This window comes from Bubalus bubalis, chromosome 23 (genome assembly GCF_019923935.1).
Source record: "Bubalus bubalis isolate 160015118507 breed Murrah chromosome 23, NDDB_SH_1, whole genome shotgun sequence".
Lineage (NCBI taxonomy): Eukaryota > Metazoa > Chordata > Mammalia > Artiodactyla > Bovidae > Bubalus > Bubalus bubalis.
In genome coordinates, this window is record NC_059179.1 from 41,218,156 (window position 1) to 41,242,079 (window position 23,924).

General features: G+C 40.7%; 1 long non-coding RNA gene across 1 annotated transcript in view; it reads right to left on the reverse strand.

The window, feature by feature from the left end:
• Positions 1-465: 465 nt before the first annotated feature.
• The window catches only part of LOC112581602, a 121,385-nt gene continuing 97,926 nt past the window's right edge, over positions 466-23,924 (reverse strand). Inside the window, exon 5 of the long non-coding RNA XR_006547980.1 lies at positions 466-1,420. This is a non-coding gene — a long non-coding RNA (uncharacterized LOC112581602). The remainder of the gene's footprint in view (positions 1,421-23,924) is intronic.

The following is a 23,924-nucleotide window of genomic DNA, read 5'->3' on the forward strand; positions in this document are numbered from 1 at the left end:
TATCCTGGTCAAGCAAGGGGAGGGCATCTCAATTGAAAGACCCACCAAGATTGCATATAATGAAGAAAGGATGTCACCGAAGAGGGGGAATGGATCCAAGCGGGAAGATAACCAATAGCCCTTCTTTATTCCAAGCCTAAGAACGCGTGTTCTGTGTGCAGTGTTTTATACAGATGTGGTGCAGAAAGAAAACAAGAGCAAGAGTTTTTATCAGGTCTATGGAAGCTCCTCTGGATTATGGCCATGTGCGTGGGTCACCCCTCCTGAGAAAAGACTTTGAGTATATCCACCACACACAGAATCCATGGCTCAGAGCTTCAGAAAATCAACAACAAAAAAAGACTCATAACAAAGACAGTGACTTTGCAGTTATGTTTATGAGCCCTGAGTTCAAAATTAAATGAGCCAAGTAGTGAGGGGGAAAAACCCCAGATCTTTTGAGTTAAATGCTTTGAACAGTGAAATTAATACCAGAACAAGTCCCATTGTACCAGGAGGCTGTTTTATTGACTTGTTTTCTAACTCCGCTTTGAACACAATGAAAGTTGTGTGTCTTTTAAATAAAACAAATATTTCTTCCTCTTCCAATACTACATAGAAACCCCCAGGGCAAAGGAAAATAAAACCTCATTATTTCAGATTCCACTCATTCCAGAATTATAATAATTTGGCTCAAGCTGCATTGAAGCCTGCCTTTGTACTCTTTTTGAGAAGTGGCTTCACTAAGCAAATCAGTAACACAAACAAGATTGATAGGGGTCCTACTGAAGCTACTCAAGGAAGGTCTCCACGTGTGATTTGCATGCCATGCCAGCGGTTCATTATAGAGGCGTCTTTGCCGTTAAAACAAAATTGGCAGGGTTGTCAGCAGCCAGTTCAAATTTCTACAAGTCTTCTATATTTCTTCTAAAATTCAAATCTTCCACTCGTTCCAATGTGTTTTCACTCTGTTGCTCTAATCAAGTGATGGGTGACCAAGTGTTTAGGTGCAAAAAGGTAGAGAGTGGAAGAACCTGTTTGCCAACCAGCCTTTAAGAAACTTCAGGGCTGCTGTTTCTATTTTGAAGAGAGGCAACTGGCGGGGGGGGGAAGTGTGTACAAGTGGGAACAAACATACCAAAATTGGCACATCCTGAATGAAATACAAAGTAATATAAGCCTGTTATAAATACTGTGAAAAACTGATAAAGTACTTTAATCTGTAATTTCATTTGAGCATCACAGAACATGCATGACACACACGGCAAAGACAGGAAGTAAAAGCACATTGTGTGCCCTCTTGCATTTCCCAGCCTTCCATCAATGGGGGTGTGACTTGCTCCCGTAGACAGATGATGAATGTCACTTCCCAGGCAAGGCAGGTGCCGGGCAGTGGGATTCTTCCCTATCCCTTTTTGCCTTGTTGTCACTTTGGGAGTCCCTTGGTGAGATGACAAAGAAAATACAAAGAGATCTTAATCTCTAAGTCACCACATGGAAAAGACTCTAAAGACCAGCAGGGAATGCTCAAGAATTAAATACATAAATTTCACTCAAGAAAAAAAATAAGGTCTTATGACAAAAACAAAAAGATTTGGAGTGGTATTGATGACCTCAGCAGTGAGTTCTGACGGACACACTAGAAATTATTGTTTCCATCTTACAGGTGAGAAGACCCAGACCCACAGAGAAGACAAGCCATTGAAGATCACATTGATAACAAGCAACAGGACCCAGAATATAATTCAAAAATTCTAATTCCAGCCCTTTTTCCCCTAAAACCCAAATGAAGATGTTCCTCGAATGTATGAATTACTGACCATCTGGGATCCAATGACAATCTGTATAATTAATATGCAATTTCAGAAAAGACAGTTCCTTTCCTAATTGTTTGTATAATCCAGGGCCTCTTCACTTCTTTGCTTGTAGGGACTGGAGAAGAGAGACCCCACGCACCAACGAAGCCTAGAACATGCCATAAAACCTCTTCTGCACTTCATTCTTTTCTGTAAAGGCTTCTTCATAAAATCAAAAGAGTATTGTTAGTGGTGAATGGTGAGAACAGCCTTGGGAACAAAAAAAAAAGTAAATATAAGTCCAATTTTTCACTCTGCCAAATTCAAACAAACATCATTTTAATGACCTGGCAGCCCCCACAAATTCAGCAGCCACCAGTTAAATAAAAAGCCCATTCATTTAAAAAAAGAAGTGTCAACACGGGCATTTAACATGTCAGGTTTCAACAGCAGAGTGACCCTGTGTATGGTGGCAGGCACGCATGGGCTGGGACAAGGCAAACAGCATCACCCAAAGTAAATTCAAGGACCGTATAGAAATCAGCCCTCCATCCCTGACCCAACTCACATACCATCACAGGGACAGATCGGGATGTAAACATGGGGAACTTAGAGGGGATTTTTAAAGCCCTCTGTAATTCATCAGTCTGCAAGGTGATGTCTCCATCCATGATCAGAAGTAATACAAAGTGCATATGCTCAATTGCTCAGTCATGTTCAACTCTGAGACCCCACGGACTGTAGCCCGCCAGGCTCCTTTGTCCTTGGCATTTCCCAGGCAAGAATATTGGAGTGTGTTTTCATTTCCTCCTCCAGGGGATCTTCCCGATCCAGGGATCAAACTCATGTTTCCTTCGTGCCTTGCATTGGCTGGCAGATTGTCTACCACTGAGCCACCTGGGAAGCCCTCATAAAAAGTTCTGACTACCAACTTTTTTTGGTAAGAAATACAAGTTGGCATATACTACGGAGAACAATCCTGCATGTGCCTTGTAAAACTACAAAGCTTCTTCAAGCAAACCTAAGACTACCTTTTTATGACCTTGGAATAGGCAAAGATGATTTAGAGACGGCCCAAAAGCCCTAAACTTCAAGGAAAAAAACAATTATTGAACGAAGTCAAAATTTTACAATTCTGCTTGTCAATAGACGCTGTTAAGAAAATAAAAAGGCAAGCCATGAACTGAGAAAGAACATTTGCAACACATATATCTGATAAAGGACTTGATTCTGGGATATGTAAAGAATTCATAGAGCTCCATAATAAAAAGACAAACAACTCAATAAAAAATGAGCAAAAGATTTGAACAGACATTCACCAAAGAAAATATTCAAGTGGCCAATATGTACATGAAAGAGCACAGGCTTCATTAGTCTTCAGGGAAATATAAATTAAACTGCAATGAAATCATGGTACCTACTCACTAGAATGGCTAAAGTGAAAAAGACTGAAAACACCAGATATTGGCAAGGCTATGGAGCTATCAGATCTCCAATACATTGCTGGTGGGAGTGTAACAAGTTACAACCACTTTTGTTATATAGTTAAGTATACAGCTATCTGATGACCCAGCAGTCTCCGATGTATTTACCCAAGGGAAATAGAAACACATGTCCAGAAAAAGACTTGTTTATAGCAGCTTTATTCATAATAGTGAGGTACTGGAAACCACTCAAGTGTCAATCAATAGAAGAATGGATAAACAAATGGTGATGGATTTATACACTGGACTACTACATGAGAATAAAAAGGCACAAAACGCAGAGACATGAAACAATATGGGTGAATGTCCAGAACATCATGTTGAGTGAAAGGAACCACATACAAAACAGTACACAGCAGATGATCACATCTGTATGGAGTTTTAGATGAGAAAAATTAATATATGCTAATAGAAATCAAACCAGTGATTGCTTCTGCAGTTCATGGGGTTGATTAGGAAGGCATCCAAGGATACTTCTGGGAAGATGCAAGTAGACTACATCTTGCTAGGGGTGGGGATCTCATACACAGGCTTATGCATTTATCAAAACTGATAAAACTGAACACGTAACATCTGCCAAATCATGCCCTACACCTCACAATTTCCACTTTCTGCCCTGGAGCTTCTCCAAGGCCCTGGGGTCTGATCTAGGACTCGCAAGTACATCCAGGAGGTAGATGAGCTGGGGTCTTCAGGGCCCCCCTGGAGAGTGCCAGCAGGGAGCTGGCATGCCAGTGCGTCCTTCCACATTACCTGTACAGACACACCTGCAGTGCATTTCCTAAGCTCCTCAAAAGGCCCCTCAGCAGGCAGCACCAGTTGTCTATACAATGGTCAACTCAGTTACACATTTCTTTACTGACCTGTCTCCTTCCTTTGTCCACTCCCTCCATCCTTCATTCCCGCTGCCTTGTTCAGTCACTAAGTCGTGTCCGACTCTTTGCGACCCCTGGCATGCTGGACTGCAGCATGCCAGGCTTCCCTGTCCTTCATTGTCTCCTAGTGTTTGCTCAAACTCATGACCACTGAGTCAGTGATACCTTCCAACTACCTCATCCTTTGTCTCCCCCTTCTCCTCCTACCCTCAAAAATTTCCAGCATCAGGGTCTTTTCCAGTGAGTCAGCTCTTAGCATCAAGTGGCCAAAGTATTGGAGCTTCAGCTTCAGCATCAGTCCTTCCAATGAATATTCAGGGTTGATTTTCTTTAGGATTGACGGGTTTGATCTCCTTGCTGTCCAGGAGACTCTCTCCAACACAACAATTTGAAAGCATCAATTCTTTGGCGTTCAGCCTTCTTTATGGTCCAACCCTCACATCCGTCCGTGACTACTGGAAAAGCATAGCTTTGACTAGATGGACCTTTGTCAGCAAAGTGATGTCTCTGCTTTTTAATACACTGTCTAGGTTTGTCATAGCTATTCTTCCAAGAAGCAAGTATCTTTTGATTTTGTGACTGCAGTCACCATCCATAGTGATTTTGGAGCCCAAGAAAATAAAATCTGTCACTGTTTCCACTTTTCCCCCATCAATGTGCCATGAAGAATCACTTTTTAAACAAACCATCTCTGTGCAAGCCTTCGTCTCAGGCTCTGCTTTCAGGGGACCTAGGCTGGACAAGGCTTGTGAATATATACGCACAGAAATATGCACCTACATACACAAACGCTTCCCCAGGTGCTGAAACTTTGTATAACACAGACCCCCTATTCAACTGGCTGCTTGCCTGGAATGCTGTCCCTCATATAAACTAGAAAGAGACCGATGGCTCTTGCTGAGATACACACCTTGGTAGGAAACATGACAAGAATTATGACCCAACGTCCATGTCAGAACCACTGCCTTTCTACGTAAATAACAAACCCATCCCTGGACTACGTTCAGCCCCAGAAGCGTTGGGTCACTGAGTGGTACCATCGGTTTTGCTCCACTGACTGACAACCGGATGATCCTCGGGTTAACAGGTCTTCCAGGAAGCATCTATCTTATCTAAAAAGAGCTTAAAACTTGTGATTTTCACTTTTGAATGACTATTTTATTTTCCATGGGCAGGGAGTTACCGTGTAGTTTCAAGTCCATACTGATAAGACAGCAACCCGTGGTAAGCACCAACCATTTCTGGTTTCACCTCTTGTTGGGTGTCATGGTTTGCCCAATCCTCAACCTCCACAAAAGTCGCTACTTTTTTTTTTTAAGAAATGTTGTTATTTATTTATCTAATAACATCTTGTTATACAAAAAAGAGAAAGTACTCCTGAGGGGCAAAGACGGGTTCCGTCTTTCAGGGCTCATGTGTCCGTTATATATGGCATAGACCACGTGGCTACAGGAAAACTTTGTGAACGAGAAAATTTCTGTCTTTACCCTGAAAAGGAACTCACCTTTTTTATTTCTCCTCTCTCTCTTTTTTTCTTTTTTAGCTTAAAAGGAAACTAGTAAGTGAAAGACATAGTGTAAATATGACAAAACTCTTTCAGTGCAGATAGCTCATGAAAATCAAATGGCTTGTTACAACAGGCTTTCTCTGAATTGCTTAATGTATGTTTTATGAAAACTTTACAAGGCATCTGCCAACGTTTAACCAGAGTGGCAGCTTGGTGTGTTGGTTTTCCTCTGCAGGGAAGATTCTAGAAAAATGGTAATGGGATGTGAAGACAATTACTTAGAAGCATGTTGATGAAGACTGGAAAAATAAATGAGGAGCTATTAAATTTGCCAGAATCAGGGCCAGGCTCCAACTGTGGAGAGACAGACAGACTTGGGCTCCGTCAAAGCACGCTGAGATCAAGGTCATGAAGGAGTCGTCCACTTTCATCATAATTGCAGCCCCTGCTTCAGCTGCACGCAGTTCTCACCCCACACGCTGGTGGTGTTGGGAGAACAGAGAATCCAGTAGAGAGTGGTTTCTATTTTGGAGTTCCAGTGTGTAGAGGAGAATGAGATGAGTCCTGACTGTGTTTTCTCTAGTTTACGGATGAGCCCAAAAGAGACTCTGGGTTTCATTATGAGAAAGAAGATATAAATCTCTACTGGGAGGAAGATCTGCCCTTAAGTGCACACAAAATTGCTCATGACTGAAGCTGCCCAAACCTAAATAGCAGGAAAGATTCATGCATATGGCATCCCAGGCTGCCTCTAAGCTCCCCAGCTGGGTTCATGATCCCATGCGTCTGCTCATCCTGGCCCTGCCCTCCCACCCACCAAGATACCTGCTCTTCTCCTTGTCTCCAGGTCAACAGGACCTCATCTTTTATAACACAGCTTCTGGAGCATCTCCTCTAGGAAATTTTCCACTCCAACTCTTCCAGTTGGAACTTGACTTGTCCCCCACCTCCTCCTTTTTTTCTTTAAAATAGTATTCTCACTGTACCCTGGACCTCCTTCTACCCACAACACTAGAAAGCAAATTCCTTGGTGGGTAGAAGCTGTCTGACTCATTTCTGTCTCTACCACATTATTGAACTTACAGTACATTTTATGACTAAAGGAATGAATATTATAGGAGACGACTTGATTTCTTTACTTGAGAAAGTGAGAAAACACTGGAGGAGTGAGGCCTTGAAAACCATTTGGAAGCATTTCATCTAGAGACTCCAGAATATTGCACACAAAGCTCTGATAAAGCCAGAGAGAAAATACACTCTGTAAATTCATAAACATTTCCCTACCCAGGAAGCTAATGCCAATGTAGCTTTAATCGATGGGCTATTTCTTCTGCCCCTTCTCTTTTCCTGATTAAAGTGCACACGGGATTTCCAGAAGGAAAACACAGGCAGTTCAGATGAACAAGGAAGGTGAGGGAAAACCATTCAGATGGCACACAAGGAAGGCGCTTAAAGGTGGACTTGACTAACTTCTGAAAATATGCCTCCTGGATGAGCTTTTAGAGAAAAGTGCATGTCGATCCTAAGCACAACTTCTCTTGAAATCCATAGGATGGTGTTTGAAACCACAAAATTTGAAACCAAGGGATCCATGGACCCCTCATGGTATTTCCACTTCTTAACTAGATGATGGATATACAACGAGGCTCCTCAATGAAGGAAAATTTACCTGGAGCAAAATTCAGAGACAAAATAAGGAAGGAACCAGCACAGGGGAAAGAATATAATTTAGTAATCCTTTTCCTCCTGGGAGGGGAACAACTAGTCATTTAGCCACTTTAAAAACAATGGTCTCCTGCAACTCATCAAAGGGAGAAGTCTGCACACGCCAGACCTCTTCATTATCCCCTCGGTCTGACAAACTCATAAAGACCCCAGGAGCCAATTTCTGAGCAGGCAAAAGGATCCAGGCTGTACACTCCACAGGGGAGAGAAGGCTAAATCAACTGGAAAAAGGTGGAATCGTACAGTTCGGTAAGCAGAGTGCAGACAAGCGTGGATAATTTTAACTCCCAGTACAGCTGGACTGACCACTAAACTGTCGCCTCATATCGAGCCTGTAACTGAGAAACCGCAATTATCCTTTGGAGCACATTTATGAGGAAGCATGGGGCTCCCAAGGCGTTATGGGTGAGACTATTCAGAGCAGGTGGATTGGGGCAATGAGCAAGGATTGTCGAATGTGGTTCCCTGCAGGGAAGGGAAAAGCAGCCAGAAGGCCAGCTCCATGGAAGCTCTGCTATAAAAGGGATAGAGCAGAGCGGAGACAAGGGTGAAAGGAGATGAAAAAGGAGACAGTAAAGGAGGGAGGCAAAGACAATCCTGACTTCTTCAGAAGTCCCAACGGCTTCCAAAAATGGATAAGCCTGGGAGGCCAAAATGATAACTCGGAAGAGATGGAACAGTCTTTTTTTTTTTTTTCCCTCCTTCCCCTCCCACCCCCGCCACCCCTGTCCTTGTACACGAAGAGTTATTCCCCAACTAAAACCACCTCTCCTCTTCCTTTCCAATTTCTAAGCCTCAGGCAGCAACATGTGTGCTTTTCACTGTAGCTCAGTCTGATACTGAACTACAAGCCCAGCATGTGATACGTATGCCTGACACCGGCTGCATGTTTTGGATCATGAAGATAATGGATCATTCACATTCTGCAAATTCCTTTTGAATTTTCCCAAAGAAATGATTCCTGGGTGCTGCCCCCAGTGTGGGAAGCACAGACTGCTCCTGTTTCTACTTCTCCCCAGTAGAAACAGGGTTTCAATTGAGAAGGACGATCAAGCGGTGAAATTCTCTATTGTGTTCATGACGAGTCGATTTTGCTACTTGTTCCCTCTTAAAAATACTACAAAGTGGAAGACCTGACAGGTTTCACCTTGATTTCATGTGATTTCATTTTGGGTGTGTGGTTTACTTTCCATAACCCTGAAGACTTCAACTGAAGGCAGTCTCGGGGTACGGTGGAAGGTTTAGGTGACAGTTTTTGAAATGTCTGCTAACATCGGATATGAAAATGCTCAGAAGACAATTAGAGAGCTAAATTCCAAGAGTGTGAAATACATAATCAGTCAATCCACAGGAATGGGAGAATTTTCTGCTGATGAGGGCAGTGCCAAGAGTTAAGGTAGAATGATCAGTAGCAAAGAGGCTGGCCAGAGCACTTGCAGAATTGAGAAAACAGTACGGTCACAACCCAGAATCCTACACCCAGGATGCCATGAGCATGACATGGAGCCCCTTCCTTAACTAAGCACTCCTCCTTAGTGCTCCCAGGGAATTCCGCCATAAGGGACTCTGTCCCTGACTTGATTGACAAGATCAGCAAGCGAATAGGATTCATCTATACTTCGTTCATTTGTTCATTTGTTTGTATGCTGCTTTGTTAAAATACATCTATTCTATGAAGTCAGGAATGACTGTTTTTGCCTTTCAAGCCACGACAAAATTATCTTTTGTAAGATGTTATCACATTTAAATGGGACAAAGAATTGAAGTATGGGGTTGACCAAAGGGTTTGTTCGGGTTTTCCCACAAGGTATCATGGAAACACCCAAATGAATTTTGAGGCCAAGCCAATATTCAGTCCGGAATGGAGTTTCATCCCTCTTTGACCTCCCTGTGGTTCCTCGGCAGTGGTTCTCTACATGTGCTCCACGTAGACCAGCAGCATTAGCATCCCCTAGGAGAAGGCAATGGCACCCCACTCCAGTACTCTTGCCTGGGAAATCCCATGGATGGAGGAGCCTGGTAGGCTGCCGTCTATGGGGTTGCTAAGAGTTGGACACGACTGAGCGACTTCACTTTCACTTTTCACTTTCATGCATTGGAGAAGGCAATGGCAACCCACTCCAGTGTTCTTGCCTGGAGAATCCCAGGGACGGAGGAGCCTGGTGGGCCGCCGTCTATGGGGTCGCACAGAGTCAGACACGACTGATGCGACTTAGCAGCAGCAGCAGCAGGAACTTGTTAGAAATGCTCTTCTCAAGAACCCACCTCCTCACCATGCCCCCTCCACCACCAGCCGTGAGTGACTGATCGTAGACTCTGGAAATGGGCCCTCGAGTGCACGTTTTCATCAATGCTCCCAGTGATTCTGATGCAGGCTGAAGTATGAGAACCCCTGCTCTACATTAACAGACCCCCTTCCTTGGAATTCCCGCTACTTACAAACGCTCGATGCAGTGAGGCCCAGAGGCTCCATAAGGCACTCTTAAGTAAACACTAACAAAGGGGTCCCCTCTGGTCTGTTCTCGGGTCTGCTTTATCCTTCCCATGTGTTTGATAGGCACGTGTTGAACCTAGAACAATATTTCTCCATAAACAGTGTCAGCATCTTGCACTAACTTTTTTTAGCCATTTCAGGTAACAATCCCCCACGTGGCCTTAACACCCAGAACTCTGGTGAATGTTACGATTGTTTTGCAGACAGGAAGTGACTGTTGCTTTAACACTATCCAGAAGTGAGTGGTGATAAACTCTGGCACTGCTACAAAAAAAAAATAACCCAGGCTCAGACTCAGGAACTGAAAGAATACATTCTGCAGTTGAGAGGAAAAACCCACACAAACTCAAAACAAAATCAGTTCAAATAAACCTCGTTCCTTGCCATCTATAAACAGAGTGAGTTCAAGCGAGAATCTTTTGGCCCCAAGAAGAACCGTGGGATGAGATAAGATGTTTCTCCTTTATTTGAATGTGTGGACTGCTTAGGCACCCTATTAGAAAGGCATTTCAAATATCCTTTAATGATTTTAATTGACTAAGTCCCATTCTTCCCTGACGACCACATTGGGTTTATCTGCACACAACTTCCTGCTATTATCTTAAGTCTCTGGTAGCTTAATGAAGGCTGTATGTCAGCAAACACTATTTTTAAAAAATTGGAGGATAAATTTACAAGGAATAAATGTTCCTTTAGATGTTAGAGGTCACTCATGCCCCAACTTAACTTGAATGTCTAACACAGCTGCCTCAAGAAGTCCACGTGGCCCTGGGCTCTAAAATCATGTTCACTTAGGACATACCTCTTTGGGCTTGAAATACAGTCTGGTTAATGAATTTACCTTACCAGGTACCAGTCAGGATGCCCAACATGAAAATCTTTGCGCAAAATATTTTCAAATCTGTATCGCGTCAAATTCCTACAAGCAAGTCAGCGTTTTGTCTTTTAAAAGGGACGCTCACATCCAGTCTGTTGTAACGTATCTGAACCTGTTCAACCTGGCTGCATTTTCCAGGAGCAAGAAGTGGAATTCACTGTAACCCGATCAGACTCTTTTTGACCAGATTGGGGGAATCAGCATGTTTGTGTTGGCTTGTTAAGCCTTCAAGGCTCAGAGACTTAACCAGTTCAGGCAGAGATGGGCAGTCAGAGAAAGCATTTGTTTCCTCATGTATATCCCACTGGCTTCATGGTCAATGGCAATGCCAGGGAGTTCAAGCGATTATTACTTACTTTAGGGAAACAAAAGCCAACAACCCGAGAATCAGCGTCCCCAAGAAAAGGTCAATAGGCCTCAGTGCTGTAATGGATGTAACAAATATTTGAATAAGAATAATATAAAAATATGTTGGCTCATTTTGATTTATTTCCAATGTCCTGGCTTGTGCCCCGCTGAGTGGTTCACAAATTCAAACTTGATTTCTGCTGACTTGTTTAGCCACCCCACGTCTCTTTTTCTTCCTCCAAAGTGCCTTTCAATCATATTTCACAGTCCCTTCCAAAAGGACCACAAAGTATAGTACCAGAGATATTCTCAGTCTGTCAAATGACTATATATTAAATGGTTTTATGAAGCCGGGAGCCTGAGCCAGGCTTCTGAACAATGCCAAGGAACAGTCAGGGCTCCACAAAGACAGGCCAATGTGCATGGCCAGGCCCAGCTCATCCTCAACAGATAGAGTAGCTGCTTCTCTCTCCAAGCTTGAGTCCTACCTACAGGGATGAAGAAGACAAGAACCACCTAGAATTTAGAATGTGTCTCAGTCGGAGAGGCCCCAGGACATCCCCTATTTGGTCCAAGGAAACAGAGGCTGGGCCATGATATCAATAAAAAATTGCAAGATCCTCAATGAGAAGGGACTTCCCTGGCAGGCCAATTATCCTCCAGTGCAGAGGGCGAGAGTTCAATCCCTGCTCTGGGAGCTAGCATCCTACATGTCTCTGGCCAAAAAACCAAAACATAAAACAGAAGCAATATTGTAACAAATTCATTAAAGACTTAAAAAAAAAAAAAAGATCCTCAATGAGTATACAGTGAAGACAAGAGAGGAAGAACACTGGCCTGGGGAGGCTGCCCTCCTCTCCCTCCCACCCACCCAACTGCATGCACTCATGGGTGCTGCAACTTAATTATAAGTGAGCCTCAAATCAGAGCCAAGGTCTGCTCTGATGCTTGCTGGGAAATAATTCTAATGCCTTCTCTGGGTAGAGTGAAGTGCAGGGGGTGGGAAGGGAGGTGCCAGGCAGGAGGTTTGCTACACAGACTGGAGTATAAACTCCACCTCCATATGCATCCCCCACACTCTTTGTCTTAGGAAACCAAGGGGCACTAGTGTTTCTTTTGCAACATTTTTTCCATGAAAAATGTTTCCATGGGCACATTAGCCCCATTTCAAGAGTATTTGCTGCATCTTCACCACACCCACTGGTCTCTCCAAGAGGACAGAAAAAGCAATGGCCTTTAAACTACTGTTATTTTGCTCAGCTGACTGTTGGGTTGGTCAAAATGCTCACTCTGGCTTTTCTGTAAGATGTTACAAAAACACCCAAACTTTTTGGTCAACCCAAAACCATTGGTTGGCACACATTACACACCAGCCACACAAGTGTGTTTCCTCATTTAATCCTTGTAACATGTCCCTTGGATAAGTAGCACAACTGCTCTATAAGGTAAGTACAGCTGACCCTTGAACAACATGGGTTTGAACTGGGTGAGTCCACTTATATGTGGACTTTTTAAAATAAATGTATGGAAAATTTCTTGGAGATTTATGGCAACTTGAAAAAAACTTTCAGACAAACCCTGCTGCCTAGAAATACCAAAAAAATTAAGAAAAAGTTAGTTACGTCATGAAGGTTCTTAGAGGTAGAGAGGGACTAGACTATCCTTACAAAGGCATAAGATGAGTGATATTTAATATAAAATTAATAATGTGTAGTTTTCTTACTATTTTATAACTTTGCTTTCAAAGAACTGCATCATCATATGGTCTGCCTCTCTTGCATAATTGGATTATAATTGGAAAAACTGCATATCAGCCTATGATCACATTAAGTGGGGATAGTTAATGTAAAAATGTTTCCAATTCTGTATTATGAATATGACTGTAATACTGTATGTCATAAAAATTGTATATCGATTCCTTTATTAGTGTACAGGCTAGGCTACTGTGAAGCAATTATATGGATTACACTAGGCTACCATGAAATAATCATATTGCTACTCCTTCATTCTCAATGCGTGAATAGTCATACCTGTAGATATGAATTTCTCTCTTACATTATCTTTTCATTTTCAATGTCTAGTGATAGTAATATGTATAACATCTACAATGTTTTGTATATTATAAAGCAGTATTGATATAAGTACTGACAGATGATTCATTTTGTAAAGGAACAAAATAAACTTAACAGTATCAATAAATACTAGTAAAAAAAATTTTTAAAAGTAAGTAAAAAAAATGCAGTATAGTACTACAAATGTATTTTCTTTTTCTTATGATTTTCTTAATAACATTTTCCCCTAGTTTACTTTGAAGAATATAGTATATAATTCACAAAACATACAAAATATGTGTTAATCAACTGTTTCTATTATCAGTAAGGTTTCCAGTCAACAATAGGCTAGGGATTTCCCTTGCTGTCCCAGTGGTTAAGACTTCACCTTCCAGTACAGGGGATATGGGTTCGATCCCTAGTTGGGGAGTGAAGCTCCCACATGCGTCACAGCCAAAAAACCAGAACATAAACAACAAAAGCAAAATTGTAACAAATTCAATAAAGACTTTTAAATGGTCTACATTTAAAAAATCTTTATAAAAGATTAGGCTAGTCATAGCTAATTTGGGGGAAATCAAAAGTTGTACATTGATTTTCAAATGTGCTGGTGGTTAGTGCCCCTAATCCCTGAATTGCTCAAGGGTTAACTGTACTATTATATTTGCACTATGTCACTATTGTATTTTTGTTTGTATTTTGTTTGTGCTCTAAGTTTCAACCCGAATGTGAACTCCACAAGAGGGGCAACTTTGCCTGTCTTGTTTGCAGTTCTTTACACAGCTCCTGAAACATTGCTTCACATATAGCGGGTATTTAATAAGTGCTTGCTAAAACAAACCAGAGATCAAATTGCAAACATCCGTTGGTTCATAGAAAAAGCAAGGGAATTCCAGAAAAACATCTACTTCTGTTTCATTGACTATGCTAAACCCTTTGACTGGTGGATCACAACAAACTGTGGAAAATTCTTAAAGAGATGGGAATACCAGAACACCTTACCTGCCTTCTGAGAAATCTGTATACAGGTCAAGAAGCAACAGTTAGAACCGGACACAGAACAACGGACTGGTTCCAAACTGGGAAAGGAGTACATCAAGGCTCTATCTTGTCACCTTGCTTATTTAACTTGTATGCAGAGCACATCATTTGAAATGCCAGACTGGTTGAAGCACAAGCTGGAATTAAGATTGCAGGGAAAACATCAATAACCTCATATATGCAGATGACATCACCCTTATGGCAGAAAGCAAAGAGGAACTAAAGAACTTCTTGATGAAGGTGAAAGAGGAGAGTGAAAAAGCTGATTTGAAACTCAACATTCAAAAAAACTTAGATCATGGCATCTGGTCCCACCACTTCATGGCAAACAGATGGGGAAATAATGGAAACAGTGACAGACTTTATTATCTTGGGCTCCAAAATCACTGTGGATGGTGACTACAGCCATGAAATTAAAAATGCTCACTCCTTGGAAGAAAAGCTATGACAAACCTAGATAGTGTATTAAAAAGCAGAGACATCACATTGCCAACGAAGGTTGGAATAGTCAAAGCTATGGTTTTTCCAGTAGTCATGTACGGATGTGAGAGTTGGACCATAAAGAAGGCTGAGTGCCTAGGAATTCATGCTTTTGAACTGTGGTGTTGGAGAAGACTCTTGAGAGTCCCTTGGACTTCGAGGAGAACAAACCAGTCATCCTAAAGGAAATCAACCCTGAATATTCATTGGAAGGACTGATGCTGAAACTGAAGTTCCAATACTTTGGCCACCCAATATTTTGGCCAACTCATTGGAAAAGATTCTGATGCTGGGAAAGATTGAGGGCAAAACGAGATGGGAGTGACAGAGGATGAGGTGGTTGGATGGCATCATTGACTCAATGGACCTGAGTGTGAGCAAACTCTGGGAATTAGTGAAGAACAGGGATGCCTGGTGTGCTGTAGTTCATAGGGTCGCAAAGAGTTGGACACAACTGAGTGACTGAACAACAACAAAACAAATATAGTATATCAACACATACATACACATGCACACACACACACACACACACATATATATATGAAATCTAGAAAAAATAGTAATGATGAGCCTATTTGCAGGACAGGAATAGAGACTCAGACAGAGGACAGACTTATGGATACAACAGAGGAAGGAGAGGGTGGGATGAATCGAGAGAGTAGCATTGAAACATATACATTACCATGTGTAAAACAGATAGCTAATGGGAAGTTGCTCTATGATGCAGGGAGCTCAGCCTGGTGTTCTGTGACAACCTAGAGGGGTGGGAGGGAGGTATTAAGAGGGAGGGGACATGTGTTTACCTATGGCTGATTCATGTTGATGTATGGCAGAAACCACCACAGCATTGCTAAGCAATTACCCTCCAATTAAAAATAAATAAATTAAAAACAAAACAAATAAAATAAGTGCTTGCTAAATGAATGAAGGAATTCTCACCTCATAGGTGAGGACACTGAAGCTAAGGAGGGGAATTAATATATACAAGGCCATCCAACTAATTAGAGGTAAAATTGCCTTCCAAACACAGATATGTTTCTATAAGTTTAATTAGACACAGAGATGTGCTCAAGATCAAGGGAACTGGAAACTGTCAAGATTCCCAATTATTCTACCCAGAGTCCCTTCAGCACAGGTGTGCACACTAAAGGCCTTGACCTCTGTGACCCCTGAACTTGTCATACCAAGAAATAGCAAAATTTAATACTTTTAATAAATGGAGTATTCTACATTAATGACATGTTTCTACCACTCAAGAGACTGGTAATTTGTGGAGAAACAGCATCTACTAACCTTACTTGAATGAGTCAGCACCAAATCTATAGGAAGAACATTGGGTTCTTCTGATAAGCTCTATATTGTGACAGATTCCATGTATGCCCATAATAATGAAATCTGTTATTAATAGGAAATCTGCTAAATACCTAGAATTACAGCCTTCCTTGGAATTATCACCATTAGAAAGGTTGCTATAACAAAAATTGATTAGGGAGAGAAATAAAGACTGCTTGGGGAACTATTAAGAGGCTTAGATTCATGAACATTTATTGAACAAAGGATATTTTCCAGATGCTCTGCCTTCATTGAACAAAATAATAACTGAAGCTGAAACCAGCCTCGTGGAGGATGTGGGAATCACTATAAAGGGGAATTCCCTCATGAGGAGGCCAAATGGAGGTGGGAAAATATTACATCCAAGAGTTTTCTGAAAATAGAACCAATAAACCGAGATAGCTGTAACCAAAGCTGAAGCCAGGAGTTAGTTGAGCTGATCTATCTGGGGCCCTATAATGGTTTATTTTTTACTTTTAGGCAAGCATAAAGGCCACTGCAGAAGGAAAAGTCCCTGACATTCAATTAATTCTCCTTTGTGTGTTACAAATAAAATTTAGGGAATCTAACAGACTCTTAATGAAAAAAAATAAATCTTGAGAAGTTATTATCTGGGAAACCTGGACATTGTCTGAGGACTTGGTTGCCTGTAACAACCTACGTTCGCCTTGTGGGATTGCCAAGGGATCAGATATCAGACCATAAAGCTGCTAATATAACTGATGCAGCTTGATGGAAGGGAAAGCATCAATCAATTAGAAAGTCTGTGTAGGCAAAATAGGGGGCAGGCGGAGATGCCTGCTCTGAAGCCTTGATTTTGAAAACAGAAGGTCTCCCTGGAATTCTTCTGTAGGCTACAACAGGAGGCCAAGTAAAACCAGGTGTGAGGAACAGGTGATGAACGCTGGACTGAACCCCTCTAAATTAAGGATGGAGACCACTTGTTTCCTCCAGATTGCAGGAGCCGGAAATTTAGTTCTTCCTTTCAAAGGTGACTTAGTTTTAAAACCTCTCATATTAGGTTGTCCGTATTTAGTGGCAAACAAGGAAACAGAGAAAATATACGTGGGCAGAAATGTGTGCGCATAGAGTTATTTTCCTGGCATTCTGGATTTCAGAGACAGATGGTTGAATTTATCTTACATCTCATTCATGGCCTATTTTCTTCATCAATCCAGGAAAGTCTGCTCTCTTATTTTATTTACTTATTGACTTCCTTATAAAAAGTTCCCACTCCCATTATCACAGGCAACAGTTCAAATGCACTTTATATGTATCCACAAATTTGTAGGTTATCTCTGTAAAATTTTCAATTCAGTTCAGTTGTTCATTCGTGTCTAACTCTTTGTGACCCCATGGACTGCAGAATGCCAAACTTCCCTGTTCATTACTAACTCCCGAAACTTGCTCAAACTCATGTCCATCAAGTCAGTGATGCCATCCAACTATCTCGCCCTCTGTCGTCCCCTTCTCCTCCAGCCTTCAATCCTTCCCAGCATCAGGGTCTTTTCCAATGAGTTGGCCCTTTGCATCAGGTGGCCATAGTTTTGGAGTTTCAGCTTCAGCATCAGTCCTTCCAATGAATATGCAGGGTTGATTTCCTTTAGGATGGACTGGTTGGATCTCCTTGCAGTCCAAGGGACTCTCAAGAGTCTTCTCCAACACCACAGTTCAAAAGCATCAATTCTAAAGGGCTCAGCTTTCTTTATGGTCCAGCTCTCACATCCATACATGACTATTGGAAAAACCACGGCTCTGTAAGGTGTAGAATTGTTTATTGTGTGTATATGCATTTTGCAATTTACATAAGTAGCACTGAGCTATGAAACACATATTTTTCTTTTTTCAGTTGAGTTCTGTGTATTCAAGTTTGGTCCCTGTTGCTATGAGTACATCGATTTTGTGTCCTGTAGCTACTGCATGGCATTTCATTATCTGCTCACCATGCTGTGCTGAACTACTTCCCCTCTGAATGTAGGATGACACAAACACTATATATGTACTGAGCATTTGCATCTGTGTCTTCCTCTGGATTCATGCAAAGACTTTTTTCTGAAATCACCCACAAGTGGGCTTTTGAGTCTCTACATCCTTACACACAAATCATTTAGGTAAGCCCTGCCCAGTTGCTCTCCCAGGTGACTGGCCAGTTTCCATTCCCACCAGTAGGATAGGAGGGTTCCTAGCATCCCATATCCAACCCATCTGTTAGCCAATTAAATTGATTATAAATTTTGCAATTAAAATGGGAATAGAATGTTATTCTATTCTTATTTTAAGTTGCATTTCTCTGAGTATTGCTGAGTTTGAGCATCTCTTTATATTTTGCTAGTTATTTAGGTTTACCCTCCTATGAATTGCTATTCACATCCTTTGTCCATTTTTTTCCATAGGCTTTTCTCTTACTGGAAGAGTTCCTTGTATCCTATACATTGGTTTCTCATTGGTCTTTGACATTGCAGATTTGTTTTCCTAATCTCTCATCTATAAATTTTGTCTATGTTGTCTTTTTTAAGCTGAACTCTTTTTGTGTGTAATTAAAAACATCAGTTATCATCTAATGATTTGTTCTTTAGGCCATGTTGAAGAAGTCCTTCCTTCCCCCTAGGTCCCATCAGTCCTACCTCTTCTATTAACATCTTAGTTTTACTTTTCACATTATACCTCTTCATCTATCTGAGGTGCACTTTGTATATGGTGTAAGGTAGGGATTTAGCTTTGTCTTTCTCTGTAGAGTGAGCCAGTGTTCTCAACACCTTCTATTAAATGATTGTCTGAGAGCTCACTGACCTTTATCATACCAATATAAGTTATGTCTATTCATTTGGTCTATTTCTCTGTTCTTCTACCAACAACACACTGTTCTTCTTTCTTTCTCTCTCTTTCTTTCTTTGTACTGTGTCTTAATATCTAGTAGTGGAAGTCTGCTTTCTTCCTTTTCTTTTCCAAACTAACTTATTTATTCATGGATTTACATTCTTCTGTATATAGAATAACTTTGTCACATCCCTTTAAAAACTAATTAGAACTTTGTTTTGGATCACACTGAAATTGTACATGAATTCAGAGAAAACTGATATCTTTACAATGTTAAAGCACAACATTCATAAGCATGGAGAAGCTCACCATTTCATATTTTCTTAAAACTTTATCCATAGATATGATGTATATTCTTTGTTCATTGCTAGATAATTATTGCCATTTTGAAGGCATCTTGTTTTCTATTTCATTTTCCAGTTGTTTGCTGGTGGTACAGAGAGCAACCATGCCACCACAGTTGATTTTTCTAAGTTTATCTATGTGTTCACATTTCCTCAACTTTCTGTTCTAATCTTTTCCTGTTGATTCTTACAGATTTTTATTTAGATCATATCATCAGCAAATGACAATTTAGTACCCTCCCTTCAAATCATTAGACTGTATTGTTTTGTTTTGACTTGGTTTTATCTTACAGAGTTGGCCAGGACCTTTGGCACGGTGTTAAACAGCAGCATATGTTTCTAATAATAAAGGGGACTAGTCCAGAGTTTCTCTGAAGTATGTTGTCTGCTGTAGGTTGGAGGCATACGTCTTTATCACATTAAGGAAGTCCCCTTCTAGATATAGTTTGCAAGATATTTTTATCATAAATTGATGTTGAACTTTGTTAAGATGGCTTTTTATATCTAAGATGGCTTTTTTTTTTCTTTTTGTATTTTTGGGGTTTTTTATTATTATTTTTTAATTTTATTTTATTTTATTTTTAAACTTTACAATATTGTATTGGTTTTGCCAAATATCAAAATGAATCCACCACAGGTATACACGTGTTCCCCATCCTGAACCCTCCTCCCTCCTCCCTCCCCATACCATCCCTCTGGGTCGTCCCAGTGCACCAGCCCCAAGCATCCAGTATCGTGCCTCGAACCTGGACTGGTGACTCGTTTCATACATGATAGTATACATGTTTCAGTGCCATTCTCCCAAATCTTCCCACCCTCTCCCTCTCCCACAGAGTCCATAAGACTGTTCTGTCTGAGATGATTGAGTGGTTTTTCTCCCTTGGATTTACGTAGCAGTGCATTTTCTGAGGTTGAACCATCTCTGCTTTTCTGGGCTAAACTCTCCATGATCACCTGCTCCTTTTATTTTGTAGCTAATATTTCTTTGTGCATTCTTATATCTATGTGTAAAAGCCAAATGATCTTGTGTATTGACTCTTACAGAATTTGGAATCAATAATATGCTAGTCTTATAAAGTCATTTCTAATGCTTTTACACTTTTTCTATTTCCCAGAGCTATTTATTTTTACTTTTTTTTTATTTTGGTAGAACTTACAAATAAAACCACTGGATCTGGAGCCTTTGTGAGAGAAAAGAGTCTGAATATAATTTTAATTTCATTATTGATTATTGGTCTATTCAATATTGTTAGTTTCTCTTACACTATTTTGTGGCACCCGACTCCAGTGCTCTTGCCTGGAGAATCCCATGGATGGAGGAGCCTGGTGGGCTACAGTCCATGGGATCGCACAGAGTCGGACACGACTGAAGCGACTTAGCAGCAGTAGCAGCAACATAGTCTATACATGTAGTTTTCAAGTATATTGATAGTTATTCATAATAGTCTTTCATATTTTTTCAGCTGTATCTACTTCATTTCCCTGTTTTTCATTCTGCAAGTTTGTTATTTGTTCATTCTCTGCTTATCCTGATCAGTCCACCCAAAGAGTATCTCTACTGTGCGTTTTTGTTATTTTTTGAAGTACAAGATTTTGGTTTCATTAATCTTCTCTATTATTTGTTAGTATTCTTTAAATTTATTATCTTATATTTATTATAGCTGTCTTTCTCATTTCTTTGTGTTTATTCTTTTTCCAATTCTCCTCTTGAACTCTTTGATACTGTGTTTTCAATCTTTCTTGTTTTCCAGTAAACGTATCTAAAGGTATATTTTTCTCTAAGTGCTACTTTAGCTAATTTTGATAAAGTTTTTTTAGTTCTATTTAGTTCTAAGTATTTCGTAACTTCCCTTTTGACTTGTGAGTTAGACTACAGATATGAGCTATGTTTTAGCTTTCTCTTGATATTGATTTCTCATCTTATTGCATTTTTATTAAACAACATAACTCTCCATTAAATAGGCTTCTTTGTGATCAGAAGCCTTCCTGGATGAATTGCCACTTTTTAAAAAATAATCCAGTCTGAAAAAAATACCTTTACTGTTTGTTGGATATAGTATTCTATACATATCTACTAGTTCCTCACCTTAATGTATTATTCACACCTATTATGGTTTAGTCGCTAAGTCGTGTCCAACTCTTACAACCCCACAAACTGTAGCCTGCCAGGCTCCTCTGTCCATGGGGTTCTCCAGGCAAGAATACTGGAGCAGGTTGCCATTTCTTTGCTGATATTTGGCTTGCTTAAGCAGTTTGAGAGAGCTGCTTTAAAATTCCTACCCACAGTAATTTTTGTTGACTTATTTGTTCCTTCCCATAGTTCTACCAGTTGTCATTTATGTATTTCAAGATGATGTTATCAGCTGAGTTTATGTTCATTATATGTATATATATATGTATATGAAATTGAAAGTGAAAGCAAAGTCACTCAGTCGTGTCCGACTCTTAGCGACCCCATGGACTACAGCCCACCAGGCCCTCCGTCCATGGGATTTTCCAGGCAAGAGTACTGGAGTGGGGTGCCATTGCCTTCTCCGTTAACAGCAGCTAGGCATATTATATTTACCTGGAGCTGGTATACTTGGTGACGGCCTTCGTGCCCTCGGACACGGTGTGCTTGGCCAGCTCCCCAGGTAGCAGCAAGCACATGGCGGTCTATATATATATATATGTACACATTCTTACTCTATGGTTATGTTTATAAATGTATCACATCCCTCTTTGCCCTTAGTGGTTTTTGCCTTTAATTCTGTTTCATCAGATATTTGTATTACTCTTCCAACTTTCTTTTGGTTCACATTTGTCTAGGATATATATTCTTTCCTCCTTTTGTTATTAGACTAACCAATTTCTTTCCTTCAGTACTCTCTTACTGACAAAGTATTGCCAGATTTTATGTTCTACATGCAATCTGAGTTCTTCTGCCTTTTAATTTGTGAGTTACTGTTTACTGTAATTACTGCTACATTAGGATTTATTTCTGCCATCTAACTTTAATTTTATCCTAATTACTCAACTTTTTTTTTTTTACTTCTCCTTTCCTGACTTCTATTAGATAGGTCAAACTCTTGGACTGTTTGAAAATTGCATGACCCATTTTTGTTTTCTGATAGTTGTTCCTAATTTATGAAGATTCACCATCACATTTTCCCCACTCACTGCTTAACCTTACCAATATTCACATCTTATCCTGAACAAAACAAGTGCCATGGAATGCCTTCACTTGCCTCTGTTCTCACCTTCCTCCCCCAGCCCATCCTCTCTACGTTCATTATATATCAAATTGTAATTCTGTCTTGTTAAGCAAGTCAACCATGGTGGTCCTAGGAACATGCATCAGTCTCTCTGCTGGAGGTTGATGACTTCAAAAACACTTCTCTAAGCTCCTCCTTCTTAAAGAACTTGAAAGTGTGTACACTAGAAAATGAGCTACTTTCTCCTGGAAAAGCGTGGTATGGTTGTTGATTCACAGGCAATTAACAAAAATAAACTTTACCATGTGGATGAACATCATAAATAATACGTTAGCCTTGGACACCTCATGGGCGGAGAAGGGAATGTTTCACCATTTCCAGGGAATAAGCGTTCCCACTTCACGGCTTGATGATAGCCAAGAGTGCTACTTGACCCAACTCCCAAACCACACTTTCCTAAATAGCAGGGCATTTATGACCATAAAGGATTCTAAGTATTATGAAAGGTAAACATTAAGCAAATGTATATAAGTCAAGATGTGCCCATAATAAATAATTTCACACATGTATACCACATACAGATATTACCGTTACTATTTTAAGTCTCTGAGCTATGTCCGACATGTAGATTGTCAGACTCCTCTGTCCATGGGATTTCCAAGGCAAAAATACTGGAGTGGGTTGCATTCCCTTCTCCAGGGGATCTTCCCGACCCAGGGATCAAATGTGCATCTCCTGCATTGGCAGGTGGGTTCTTTACTACTGAGCCACCAGGGAAGCCCACGTACAGATATACCTCACTAGTAGTTCTGCGTTTCTACACACACACACACACACAGCAACACTTTCAGAAAACAGTGATCAAACCAAGCTATTCGATATTCATTTTTTTAAATGTAACTGTCCATGTTACTGCTTTACTGACACACAAAAGCTATTTTGCTCAGTGAGAATCAATATTTAAATCAAAGGTCTATAATCTTTTCAGAGACTGCAATTTCACAGATCTTTAAAATTGTTTGTAAATCCTCACATAATTAGAATTTCCCCCAGGCTTCGCAAGCCTTTGGATATGAAGGAGATTATATTAAGTTAATGCCCAGACTCTTCTGGTTCCAAAACTTCAGCTGCTTATTTGCAAGAGATCAGCCCTCTGCCTTGGTCTTACTCCTGGGAGACCATAGGAGCAGCTCAACTATTTCCCCACCCCAGCCTCCTTATCATTGTCCACTGTACACTAAGCCACCTGAGAAAGCCATATCATTCTTCCTCTTTCACTGCCAGGAAGACACCACCCCATTGTTGATGGGATCCCACTGGCTATCCATGGAAGCGTGAAGAGGCATCTCCTCTTTCCTACTCCACAATGTTCTGTCATCATCAAGGCACCCACATTACACTACTTATATCCACAATCTTTCAAAGTCAAACCCACTACTTAAGTTCTTCGTTTATAGCTTGCTCTCTTCCCGCCAGCTCAGATCTTTTGGTCCACAGAGGTGGGCTGGGAAATAGGGGACAGTTCACTACAATCTTCCAGAGACGAACATACAAAAGTCTTTACACAAAACTCTGATTGT